The following is a 14008-nucleotide window of genomic DNA, read 5'->3' on the forward strand; positions in this document are numbered from 1 at the left end:
TGACTCTGGCTTGCCCGTAACGTTTGCCATGCCTGTATGTTCAGTTTCTGTCTGGTGTCGGTGACAATGCCTTGATATCTCATTTCCTCCACCTCCCCAGATGTTAACCATTCCGTGTCTGGTTGTTTCTCAAGAAGCTGCATTGAAGGTTCATCCTGAATTGGTACTTTTTTTGCTTCCCAAAATCAGACTTACTCACTCCTACATACCGTGAAAGATACTAACTTTCTGGTGGAGGTATCCAAAATTCAGAGGTGTCTGTCTTGATGTTTTCACTTTTCGGTCTCTGTAAGATCCTGAATCAGTACCATCGGGAGAATTAGTTTGAGCGGAGTGAGAATAGAGGGTGAGAGAGGGTGGGATGGTGCTTTCAATTTTGTGGAAAAAGAAAAGAATGTTCTGCAGAAAGTAGAATTGCTTGTTTGGAATTTCTAACCTGGACTGACAGTGATGATTTTTGTAATCTCTTTTTACAGATTATTTGAAGATATGAAGACGGAAGTTTCAATATCAATAGCTGAAGGGCTTTGCCTGAAACATTGACTCGACTGCTCCTCGGATGCTGCCTGATCTGTTTTGATTTTCCAGCATTGCACTTTGACTCTGACTCTCCAGCATTTGTTGTCCTCAATTTCACGTCAATGTCTGACAGTCACTGAATCCATCGGGACTATAACAATTTTCGACCATGATTCTGTGAGAAGGAACCAAGCGTTTTAGTTCCTGTTTCAGTACGTTTTCAGCATCAGTGAGACTGGAAGAGAGACCCTACTGTTGCAGCACTTTGATTGTGGAGCCAGAAAATGTTATGCAGACTGGGAAGAGGAATTCACGGCAGAGAGGTACTGTACACGCGTATGTGTGCAGGTGAAGCTTCGGTCATGGAGAAACCTAAGGAATCCCGTCCCGTGGAGAAACCGTGGAAGTGTGGCGACTGTGGCAAAGGCTTCCGTTTCCCATCTGACCTGGAGACTCATGGGCGCAGTCACACCGGGGAGAGACTGTTCTCCTGCTCTGAGTGCTGAAAGGGCTTCAGCAATTCCACCCGCCAGATGAGCCATCAGCGGGTCCACATTAGGGAGAGACCCTTCAGCTGCCCTGAGTGCGGGAAGACCTTCAGCATTTCCTCTGTCCTGCAGAGGTACCAGCGGGTCACACAAGCGAGAGGCCATTCTCCTGCCCCGAATGCGGGAAGGCCTTCAGCTATTCCTCCGTCCTGCTGACCCACTGCCGGGTCCACATATTGGAGAAGCCCTTCAGCTGCTCCAAGTGCGGGAAGGCCTTCAACGATACCTCTGCCCTGCTGAGGCACCTGCGGGTCCACACCGGGGAGAGCCCGTTCTCCTGCCTCAAGTGCGGGAAGGGCTTTAACCAGGCATCCCACCTTCGGGTCCATACCGGGGAGAGGCCCTTCCCCTGCCCAGAGTGCGGGCAGGCCTTCAGCAATTCCTCCCACCTGCTGAGGCACAGGCGGGGACCATACGGGGAGAGGCCGTTCACCTGCCCCGAGTGCAGGCGGAGGTTCTCATCATTCTGCACCTTGCAGAAGCACCAGCGGGCACACCAGTGCTCCCAACAATCTGATTCTGCTGGTGAAACTGCTGTGGGTCACTGCCAGGACTGAACCCCTGCCCATTCTGACAGTGCTTATAGCGGGAGAGTCGGTCGGATTTTTTTGTTTTATGCCGTCGTGCTCCCCACCCCCGCAACTTTGCTTCCAGTGGGCACTGCTGCTCGTTGAGACCAGGAGCTGTTCTCTCTAGTGTTTTCTGTCCAGTTAAAGAATTATTGGCTCTGTCTGGGAACGAGCCCCAGTCTGTAAGAAATAGCTGAATACTTCAGGGTGTCCATTCACATTCAGCAGTGACTTTGAAATTAAATTTACGGTTATGTGCCTGTGAACAACTCATCATCGAAGAATTGCCCAACGGCTTGGCAATCCATTGTTGGGAATTGATTGCTTCAATTGATAATGTTAAAAATTCTCTTCCTTAATTTACCCCTTAATTTTGTGTCTATGGGATGGTGGAGGACTTGATCATAAGGCTTAAATCATCGCTATTAACTGGATTATCTTGTTTAACTTTGCCCTAGTAAATTTGCGGTATTCATAATTGTTTGTTCTTGTTTAAATTATAATTCTGGTGTGCAAGATCTGTTCATCAAGTGTGGCCCTCTTGATGAAACTGCTGTGGGTCACTCCCAGGACTGAGCCCCTGTGCATTCTGACAGTGTGTTTGTGCAGTGGGAGAGTCAGTGGGCTTTTTTGTTTTATGCCCTTGCCCCGCCCTGCCCCGCCGCCAACTTTGCCTCCATTGGGCGTTGCTGCTTGTTGAGCCCAGGAGCTGTTCTCTCGAGATTCTACTGTCCAGTTAAAGAATTGTTGGCTCTTTCTGGGAATGAGTCCCAGCCTGTAAGAAATGACTGAATACTTTGGGGTGTCTCGTCACATTCAGCAGTGACTTTTAAATTGGATTTACAGTTACGTGTCTGTGAAAAACTCATAGTCCAAGTATTGCACAAAGGCTTGGCAATACATTGTTGGAAACTGTTTGTTTGAATTGGTAAGTTTTTTAAAAAAATTCTTTCTTAATTTGCCGCTGAAATTTCTATTTCTGAGATGATGGGGGACTTGATCAAAGGGTTTAATTCATTGCTATTAATTAGATTATCTACTTAACTTTGGCCTAGAAAAGTTGCCGTATTTATAATTGTTGGTTTTTATTTAAATTATAATGTTGATGTGCAAGATCTGTTCTTCATCAAGTCTGGTTAGGAACAGTTGAGAAATTGAGGGACATTGCATGTTTTAATTTCACTGTGTTGTGAATCTGGTGAGAGTGACATTCATTTGTATTTGGTTGCTTACCCTTAGTTGTAATGTCTTTCACCCCAACTATTCACTATGGGAGTGAGTTCCACAGTTTCACCACACTCTGAGGTTTTTCATGAAATCTTTAGTACAGAATTGGAAGGGAAAGTGTTGACGAGGGCAGAATATAGGGTCTTAAATGCAAAAGCCAGGAAGTCATTCGACAAAGTAAAACCATGACAATGTCGGGACAAATAAGGAACTTTGACAGCAATGAAGAGGTCACACGTCAGATTTCAAGATAATGGTCGTGACAAAAAGAAAAAGTACTCTGCTGATATTGAATATTGTAATTAAGCAAGTTTCGAGATGCTGCAGTTGGTTGAATATGATGATGTAAGAGATGAAATAACCAAAACCACGAATGTAATTTGATGTCGGTAACCATAAAGCAAGAGTATACTATTGATTGATATAGGTCAATTGCGTGCAAGTAGGCCATTCAACCCATCGAGTCAACATTGACTGACCGTCCCACCCAGACCCAGTTCGTTACTCTATCTCTGTAACCCTGCATCTCCCATGGTCAATCTACACTCACCTGCACATCCTTTGGACTGTGGTAGGAGGCCAGAGCACCAGATGAAACCAACGCAGACACAAGGGGAGAATGTGCAAACTCCTCACAAAGAGTCGGCCCGAGGGTGGGTTCAAACTCAGATCACTGATGCCGTGAGGCAGCAGTGCTAACCACCGTGCCACCACCACATGCTGCTCTCTAAAGAAGTGAATTTCAAAGACTTGGGAACACTTGAGAGAAAAACAAAACTCTCCTATCTTAAATGAGAGGCTAGTCTCTGGCTAGAATTGAGTGGACATTACATTTACATTAAGTCCTCTCCAGATGTTATACAGCTTCATCAGATCATCTGTTTCTTCTAAACGCAAATTGATACAAGCCCAGCCTGACATCCCCTTGTCCCCGATTATAAGTTGAGTAAATCAGCGACCCTCGACCTCACTGGCATGACACAGGATGCCCTCAATCCAAGTTGACCTTAATTGTCTAACCTCTTGACGCCAACGCCACCATGTGGTCAGCCGCAACTCAGCCCTGAACGAGAGCAGAGGAATTGAATAGACAGCAGTGAGGTGGACATTGCATTCCCAGAGAATATTGTTCAAGTGAGAAAGTTGTTCAGTTCACATTCAGATCATTGAAGGGATCATATCTCCTCTCATTTAAATATCTTAGATCTCGTTTTGTTGTACATTGTGTGTGTTTTACCTGATTTTCTGTTGCTGTCATTCCCATTAGGGTGTGTGAATTCAGTACCAGATAATAGGCTCAGTTCTGAATTTTCCTTGAGGATTGGTGTAGAACGTACTAAGTGTCAGTCATAATGGAAGAAGCTGTACTGTTTATTTAACCCTTTGCTGTCATTGTCCAGGGACTGAATGAATGGGGAAGTGTAGAGGGAGTTTTACTCTGTATCTAACCCAATGCTGTTTCTGTCCTGGCAGTGTTTGTTGGGGACAGTGTTGAGGTAGCTTCATTTTCAATTTAAGAGTAGAGGAAGCTTTATTCTGATTGTAATCCCATGCTGTCCTTTTCCTGCGAGTGTGAGATGGCATCTGTAATTGAAGTGAATGCAGACTTGCTGTGGGAGTGGAGGGTACTTCTACCTGAGCACATCCATCTTTGAGATTGCTGTGCTAATCAAGACACTCTCAGACACCTTCATTCACGTTTCCAACCAACCACAGGGCGGTTAAGGATGGTATAAATGCAAGCATTGCCAGCGATGCCCACACACCATGCATGAATAAATACTTTTTGTTTAAAAGTTACATTCACGTTCCAAACCCTCTAATGTATGATTACTTACATGGAAAATTCCTGTCAGTTTGGAATATCATTTTAAAATATAGGAATGTGTCAACCATGTAGAAATATAACAAGAACAACAAATGGAGAAGTTAACAGGTAATGAGCAGGACCAGAATGCTGAGTCAGTCTGACCCCCATGGCTGAGAGAGTTCTCCCAGATGTTGAAGTTACACCAGTGCCTTTTACTCTTGCAGCTTGCCAAAAGTTTGTCCCCGATATAAGATCATCCAATGACCCGAAGAACTAACTGTTTTTATCTCCATAGCTGCTGCCAGACTTGCTGAGTAATTCCAGCCCTTCTGCTTTATTCTTTTATAGGATTTGAGCTTCCCTAAGTCAGTGTAATAAAGAACTGCAATGCTGGAGATCTGAAACACAAAAATGCACCAATTGCTGGAGAAACTCAATAGGACTGGCATCAAAAGTGGAGAGAGAAGCAGAGTTAGCATTTCAAGTGCTGTGACCCTTCTTCACAACTGTTCTGGACGCAGGCCAGGATATTGACTCTGTTTCTTTCTCTCTCTCTCTCCACCGGTGTTGCCAGACTGGCTGAGTTTCTCCAGCAATTTCTGTTCTGACACTTTAACAAGGTTGATGTTTGTTATCCATCCTTAAGTGCAAGGTGTCTTGCTTATGCCAATTCAGAGGGCAATTTAAGAGTCAACCACATTGCTGTGGGTCTGGAGTCACATGTAAGCCAGACCAGGTAAGCATGGCAGTTTCCCTCCTGAAAGGACATTGGTGAACATGGGCTTTTATGACAATTGACGTCAGTGCCATCGATACCATACTGAGACTAATTTTGTGTTTCCCATTTATTATTTGAATTATTCACATCTCACCTCTTGCTGTGGTGGGATTTGAACTCATGTTCCCTGGATTACTCATCCTGTGACATTATGTCCACACTGTTGTTTCCCATCTTTTGCTATTTTGTGTTTGCTCTTTATGTCTTAGTCCTCAGATGTTTGGGAAATTGAACCTGTTTAAAAGATTGCCCTAAACCTGCCCCTTTGACCAAGTCTTTGGCCACCTGTCCTAATCTGTGCTCCACTCTTGTGATTTTTAAAGGAATTCTCATTATGTTCACGTGAAGCACTTTGAGATAGTTAACTGTACCACAGGTATTATTTGAATGCAGCTTGTATCCCTATCTTAATATCTGAAAATAGAACGTCATATTTTAAAAGTAGAAGACAAAAATGAGGATGATTTTTTTTCTTTCTGATGGTTGTGTGTCTTCCTCAAAAGGCAGTGAATTCAAAATCTTTAAGGCAGAGGTAGACAGGTTCTTGCTAACCAAGTGGGTGACAGATTGTCGGGGATGTGGAGGAATGTAGAGCTGAGGTTGTATTCAGATCAGCCATGATCTTATTGAATGTTGCAGCAGGCTCGTAGGGCCGAGTGGCCTACTCCCGCCCTTTGTATCAAGCAGTCTGTGTCTCCCCTCTTATAGCTGTGAATTGGGTAATTCCTTTCCAATATTGCGCCTTGCAGACAGTTAAGTGAACACCAGGTGGTCTCCTATTGGGAGCAGGCATATTGTAGCAATTGCAATATTTCTTGTGTTAATTTTGTTGCTTCTTACTCAGTATTGCTGAGAATCATCTAAATAAAAACCAAAACACTTCTATAATTATCGCACCAATGGAAGTGTTGGTTTGGATGTAACATTGTTGAATAAGCCATTCCCAGCTTTTCCAGAATTCTGTGTTTAAAGCCCTCGAGTCTGGTTTCTACCCCTGAAACAGTTCTTATCAAGGTCATATTTGACATCCTTTGTAACGGTGACAGGGATGAACATTCCCTCGTCGACCTGCGGACAGCCTTGATCAGAGTTAATGACAGTACTGACCCTCTCCAACATCGCTGTATCCTCTGGGAGGGTCTGCTTTTAGTGTCTTCCGTTCTTGTTTATTTAACCGTAGCTGCTGGTGTTGGCATCTATACTGATGATATCCAACTGTGCCTGAACACCACTTCTCTCCCGACTCCTCTGTCATTCATAATTTACCAATAATTTCATCTGAATGCCTGCCCAATTTCCAGCATTGGATAACCATAAACATTCCCTTAGTTAAATATTGTGAAGTGTGAAGCCATTGTTTTAGTCCCCAAGTTCGACCTGAGCACCCGCCGCCCCTCCCCCAACCCCAGTAACTCTGTTGACATCCTTCTTGTCACATTTAAAACTAGGATCGATAGATTCGTGCTCAGTCGGGGGATGAACAGTTACAGGAAAAGGGCAGGAAAGTGGATGTGGGGAATGCCAGATCAGCCACGATCCTACTGAATGGAGGAGCAGGCTCAAGAGGCTGAATGGCGTATTGCTGTTCCTATTTCTTGTGGATCCCGAGCCCTTACCTCTGATACAGGGCCCTGGCTTCAGTATGTGCCATTACTGAGAGTGCTGATGTTCCCTTGTGTAATATCAACAACTTAGCAGCTGCTGAAACCTCTTGCTCCTTTGTTACCTCTGAACACAATATGCCAATGTGTTCAGGGGAGGCGATGGCCACTTTATTGTCACCAGACTATTCACCCAGGTAATGTTCACGGGACTTGGGTTCAAAACCTACCACGGCAGATGGTGGAATCTGAATTCAATATAAATCTGGAATTAAGAGTCAAATGATGAAATCGTTGTGGTTTGTTGTAAAAACTTATCTCGTTTCCTGCTGTCCAAACCTGATCTGATCTACATGTGATTCAGATCCACTGTCAGCTGGTTGAATCTTCACTGCACTTTCAATCAAAACCTCCAGGCGGAGGTTCACTATAACCTCCCTACTTTTGTACTCCATTTAAAGGCCAATCTCCCTTTTGCCTTCCCGATTACTCACTGAACTTGGATGAAGAGTTCATGTCATCCTTACCACCGGCATTCCAATCAACTGTATCGACTGCAGTCTTGGCAATAGTACATTCACTTTACTTATCCAAGTAATTCATATAAATATAGTAAATAATTTTGTGCCCCAGCACTGATCCCTGTGGAACGTTGCTAGTTGTAAGTTGCGATCCTGAGCATGCCCCTTATCCCTCCTGTATCATTGGTTAGCCAATCATCTATCCATACGATTAGACTGTTTCCAATATCATGTGCATATCATTGGCTCTGCCAGCAAGTCTTCCCAAACTGTTCTTGAAAAAGTGGTGGTGAGCTACCTCTTAAATTACTTTACACATATGATGTGGTCTATAATAAAGGTTCAGGAGCGAGTTCCGGGATTTTGATCAATAACATCGAAGCAATGCGTATATGTCACAGTTGGAATGTTGTGTTCACACTTATCTCCTCTTGCTGGTTGAAGTGATGGAGTGGAAGTTGCTCTTGAACAGCCGCCACTCATATAATCAAGCCAGACAGATCGATTGTGGCCAGAGACTCTGCCATTTTGCCTTCTCATCAATCTACATTCTTTCCATCCAAGTTATAGTCACATCAAACTGCCTCGCAATGCTGTATGGCCACAGTAAACTATAATAACGTGAAGATCGCTGGGATGATTTTCTACATCCGACTGCAATATAATCACAAATCATTGTTTCCAGTTTTGGTGGAACAAACGACATCGTATTGGTGGATAATTACAGTTAGTGCAAACACAGCTAGCCATCGATATATATTAATTCTGATCACTTCAATGGCCAAATGTCAATTCAGAAACCAAGTGCACTCGGCTGCTTGTAACATAGACAACGTGACAAAGTGGCTCATAGGAGGAGAAATGGGGCATTGAGGAGGAGTGAAATGTTTGCTTTTGGTCACCTCCACAATTGTTAGAAAAACAGGTTGAAACGATTCTTAAAAGGTGGCTGAAGTAATAATGTGGCATAACACTTCAGACAGCGCAAAGTGGAAGATCACTTTCTAGTGGAAGAAAAAGATATTTCTTATTTCTGAAAGAACTGGGAAACAGAAGAGGGAATGAAATCTGACTTGGGAGCTATTTCCTATTTGTTGAGAATGTTGTTTCATAACAGTCTTGGTTTAGAGCATAAGCTCTTCATCAGGAATAAAGGGTGGCCCAAGGGCGCTGAGAGGTAAATGGGAAGGAAGTGGGGCTGGATGAATGGCAGCTGGGAATGCAATAGGTAGATGGAGGTAGGGATTGATGGTCATAGGTCAGAGATGAGGGTGGAGCAAATAGGTGAGAAGCAAGGTGGACAGGTATGACAGGTCAAGAGGTTGGCGTCGAATTGGAAGGTTGGATCTGGGACAAGGTGGGGGAGAGGAAATGAGGAAACTGATGAAATCTACATTGATACCATGTGGTTGGAGGGTCCCAAGTCAGAAGGTGAGGTGTTTTTCTTACAAGCGTCGGGTAGCAAGAGTTTGGCAGTGGAGGCAGCCCAGGACTTGCATGTCCTTGGCGGAATGGGAGAGCGAGTTAAAGCGTTCAGCCACAGGGCGTCGGTCGTTTAGTTTTAGTGTCCCAGAGCTGTTCCCTGAAACGTTCCGCGAGTTGGCGTCCAGTTTCCCCAATGTGGATGAGACCATATTGCAAGCAATGGACATAATCTTATAAATAGATTGCATAAATCTTAGCCTGCCAGAGTTCTTTTCTTTAATTAAATTAATGAAAATTTTAACTAAATTGGGTGACTGCATGAAACGGTTTGCTGGTCAGATTTGAATCATCACTCCCAAATAAGACAATGCCATGAATATCAGTGAACTGCTCTTTTTGTTAAAAACCACAAGTTCTTGATGTATTTTCACAACTTACTGGTATTCACATCTGCACATTCAATGTCAAACTCTGACATCAGAAATGAAATTACACCATTAATTTTGACTTTCAATATTCGAAGAAGCAAATTAATAGCACACAGTCAATACCCAGTCTGATTAATATGAAATTAAATTTAACCAAAAAAACATAAAACCAAGCTGGGAGATAAGAAATGGGGGAAGGGCATAAAGCAAGAAATGCAGCATCATAGAAGGTGCTCCTCCAGGGAGTGTATTTTACCAACTACCACTGCTAAATATAAACACTCTGATATGATCCTCCGGTTTTAATGTAAACCATAGCCCCATACAGTAGGTACCATTTAAATGAGTTAAAAATACAAGCCTTGAGCAAATCCAGCCTCCAGCCTTACCCCCCGCTTCTTGGAGCTTGGACCTTCCTCAAGCTCCGGCGGGTCGTTGAACTCCTGGGCTCCAGCTGCCACTCCTCCACTGAAGAAGCTTTGGGAAGCAGATGCAAAGGCAACATACAGAACAGAGCACCATTGTAAATGAAAGCAGCTTACGGAGACATTGGGCAATAGCATCACATGGTTTTTACCCATCGACCTCTGGGTTATGTGCCCAGCACACTCACGCAGCACTACTCTGCTTCTGGGCTCCCAGTAGCTGGATTGTGGATCAGTTTAAAGTAGGTCCTATATCTCTGACAACATCGGTACACAAGGCAGTGAAGAATGGTTTCAGCACACTGGCCTTCATCAATTAGGGAATTGAGTATAGATGTTGGCAAGTTATGTTGTAGTTATACAGGACGTTGATGAGGCTGGAATATTGTGATCAGTTTTGGTCCCCTTGGTGTTCTGACTTCTTCAACTCTGGGTTTGTGTTGAACTTGATGGGATACTTTGTCCAACTCAGCATTTTTAAACAGTATCGCTCGGAGGGATTCATTTGAAACTTTTCAGGAAGTGAGCTCAATAAGATTGAACTATTCAAAGTTACTTGGACCCTATTTTAAAATTACATGAGGACCAGTAGTCAAAGACACGTACAGCATGGAAACAGACCCTTCGGTCCAACTTGTCCTTGCTGACCTGATATCCTAAATTAATGCAGTCCCATTTGACAGCACCTGACCCATATATTCTGGCAGTTCATTTCATATATGTACCACCCCCTGCATGAAGACGTTGTCCCTTTAATATATTTCGCCTCTCACCCTAAACCTATGCCCTCTAGTTCTGGACTCCCCCACCCCTGAGAAAAGACCTTGTCTATTACCCTGTCCATGCCCCTCATGATTTTGTAACCTCTATTAGGTCACTCCTCTGCCTCCGATGCTCCAGGTAAAACAGCTCCAGCCTATTCAGCCTCTCCCTGGAGCTCAAACCCTACAACCCCCAGCATCATTCCCATAAATCGTTTCTCATGGAGAAGTTAACGTTTCAGTCCTGAAGAAGGGTTAATACCCAAAACGCTGACTACTCCACATTCTGAGGCTGTATTCTCCCAACCTCCTGCTTGCAACTTCGGTTTGCAATATGTAGTGGCTCAGTGGTTACCACTGCAGCCTCACAGCGCACGGGACCCAGGTTTGATTCCAGCCTTGGATGGCTGTCTGTGAGGAGTTTGCACAATCTCCCAGTGTCTGCATGGGTTTTCTCTGGGTGATCCTGTCTTCTTACATAAACTAAAGATGTGCAGGTCATGTTGATTGGCCATGCTTAATTGCCCATAGAGTTAGGTACATTAGTTAGAGGGAAATGGGTGTGGATGGGTTACTCTTCGGAGGGTTTGTGTGGACTTGTTGGGACAAATGGCCTGTTTCCTGTCGCTAATCTCATCTGCACTAATTTTGTCTCTAACGAATGGCAGAGTAGACTCGACGGGCCCAATGGCCTAACTTCTGCTCCGATGGTCTTGCGGTCTGAGGTTTAATTGGATCATTTCATTGGCAATGTGCAGTCCCTGGCTCAATGAGCAGCAGTGCCCCCGCTGGTGCTTCCACAAGTTGCAAGCAAACATGAACCTCTTCCCACACTCGGGCCAGCTGAAGGGCCTTCTGCTGCTGAAGGACACACAGGTGTTTCAGCAGGGTGGAGGAATTGCTGAAGGCCTTCCCGCACTCAGGTCAGCAGAATGGCCTCACCCCCCCCCCCCGCCCCCGTGTGGACCAGCTGATGCTTCCGCAGTGTGGAGGAGCGGATAAAGCCCTTCCCACACTCGGGGCAGGAGAACGGCTTCTCCCCGGTGTGGACGGACTGGTGCCTCAGCAGGGCTGAGGAATTGCTGAAGGACTTCCTGCACTTAGGGCAACTGAACGACCACTCCCCCATGTGGACTCACCAATGGGCCAGCAGGTCGGAGGAAAGAGCAAAGCCCTTCCTACACTCGGGGCAGAAGAACGGCCTCTCCTCAGTGTGGACCCATTGGTGTCTCAGCAGGTGGGAAGAACTGCTGAAGGCCATCTCGCACTTGGGGCCGGAGAACAGCCTTCCCCGGTGTGGACCAACTGGTGCGGCAGCAGGCAGAGGAATCACTGAAGGCCTTCCCACACTCAGGGCAGCAGAAGGGCCTCTTCCCCTCTGTGGACCCACTGGTGCTTCAGAACCCTTTCAAATTTCACAGTATCCTTCTGATAGGAGACCAGAATTGCACACAATATTCCAAAACTGGTCTAACCAATGTCCTGTACAGCCACAACATAACTTCCCAACTCAAATACTCAGTCAGAGGATTGCGAAAGCTTTCAAAACCCACAAAAAACAAACAGGAAAGAATGGAGGGACAAACGAATTTTTGAAAGTCAGCTTGGAAGCATCAATGAGAAATCGGCGGACTGGGTTTATTGGGTACCCGTTCTCCTTAAATACACTATATACGTATTTCTCTTCTGCTCTTCGTAGTTTCTCTGTGCTGCAGTGTGTAGTGGCTCGTTGAAATAATGTCCTGATGCAGCAACGTTTGTGGGTGTTGGGATGATTGTTTCTGTGGTTAAGCATTTGGTTTGTGTGTGTTGTTTTTCTGTAGATGCTAGTTTGAAGTTCCCCATTGACTGTTCGCTCTACTGTGACATCTAAGAATGGGACTTTGTTGTTGTTCTCCTCTTCAAACCAGGAGCCCCCTTCAGGCCCAAAGCCTCACCATTTGGAACACCAATATGCAGACTAGTCAAAGGCCTCCACTGAAAACACCAAGTCGAAGATTCACGCCACTCCATTTACTCCATCCAAGAATTCCTGAACACCAAAGACACTAAGATAGAAGAGGATGGAATAATGCTGTCCTTTGACATAACAGCCCTGTTCACATCCATTAACATCAACGTGGCCAAACAAAACTGAAGACACTACTCGAAGAACCAGAGACACAAACACAGCACCAACTTCATCAGCAAAGATAGCACTGTCAACCTCGTAGAACTGTGTCTTACCACCCACTTCATATTCAGTAACAAGCCCTCCAAACAAATCAACGAAATACCCATGAAACCACCAGTATCAGGATTCCGAGCAGAAGCAATAATGCAGAGACTCGAACAAACAGCCCTTCCAACGATCCACCCAAACTTTGGGTCCACTACAGTGATGACACTTTTGTCATCAAAAAATGAAACAAATTAGAGGAAACCTACAACACCATCAACAATATCCTCGCTGACATAAAATTCACAAAAGAGGAGAACAACAACAAAGTGCCATTTCTAGATGTCACAGTAGAGCGAACAGTCAATGGTAAATTCAAAACAGCGTCTACAGGAAAACAACGCACACGAACCAAGTACTGAACTACAGAAGCAATCATCCCTCCACAAACAAACAAATCTGAATCAGGACACTATTTCAACGAGCCACGACACACTGCAGCACCCAGGAACGACTATAAATAATTACACAACGGATTTAAGAAGAATGGGTAGCCTGCACCCCTGAAAATGCTTTCCCTGACCGGGAATCGAACCCGGGCCGCGGCGGTGAGAGCGCCAAATCCTAACCACTAGACCACCAGGGAGATGCGGAGTCCGCTTGTCAGCTCTCCTAAAAATTACTTTCCTGCCCGGAAATCGAACCTGGGCCGCGGTCGTCAGCAAGCTTTCACCTGTGCATCCAACAATGTCATTTCTTGTATCCATTGCTCCCGATGCGGTCTCCTCTACATTGTGGAGGCTGGAGACTCCTCGCAGAGTCCAGTCACGGCGCTTGAGGGGATATTTCCAGGACACCCGCAACAATCAACTCCATCGCCCTCTGGCCCAACATTTCAACACCCCCTCCCACTCTGCCGAGGACATGCAGGTCCTGGGCCTCCTCCATCGCCGCTCCCTCCCCACCCGATGCCTGGAGGAAGAACGCCCCATCTTCCGCCTCGGATAAATTCAAACCCAGAACATTAATGTAGACTTCACCAGTTTCCTCATTTCCCCTCCCCACACCTTACTTCAGTTCCAAACTTCCAGCACAGTGCTATCCTCATGACCTGTCCTACCTGCCAATCTCCCTTCCCACCTATCCGCTCTACCCTCCTCTCTGACCTTTCACCTCCATCCCCACCCCCATTCACCTATTGTACTCTTTGCTACCTTCGGCCCAGCACACCTCCACCC

The 14008-nt window shown here is 45.3% G+C and overlaps 1 protein-coding gene and 1 non-coding gene across 2 annotated transcripts in view; both read right to left on the reverse strand.

The window, feature by feature from the left end:
* LOC148143280 (uncharacterized) overlaps nucleotides 1–14008 on the reverse strand; it is a 186713-nt gene that overhangs the window by 152140 nt on the left and 20565 nt on the right. The window lies entirely within an intron of this gene.
* On the reverse strand, nucleotides 13345–13416 carry trnae-cuc (transfer RNA glutamic acid (anticodon CUC)). The gene has a single exon. It is a non-coding gene; the product is annotated as a tRNA-Glu (tRNA).

The sequence above is a fragment of the Chiloscyllium plagiosum genome, unplaced genomic scaffold (assembly GCF_037043375.1).
Source record: "Chiloscyllium plagiosum isolate Xiang-an unplaced genomic scaffold, Cpla_swu_hap1 HiC_scaffold_27, whole genome shotgun sequence".
Taxonomy (NCBI): Eukaryota; Metazoa; Chordata; class Chondrichthyes; order Orectolobiformes; family Hemiscylliidae; genus Chiloscyllium; species Chiloscyllium plagiosum.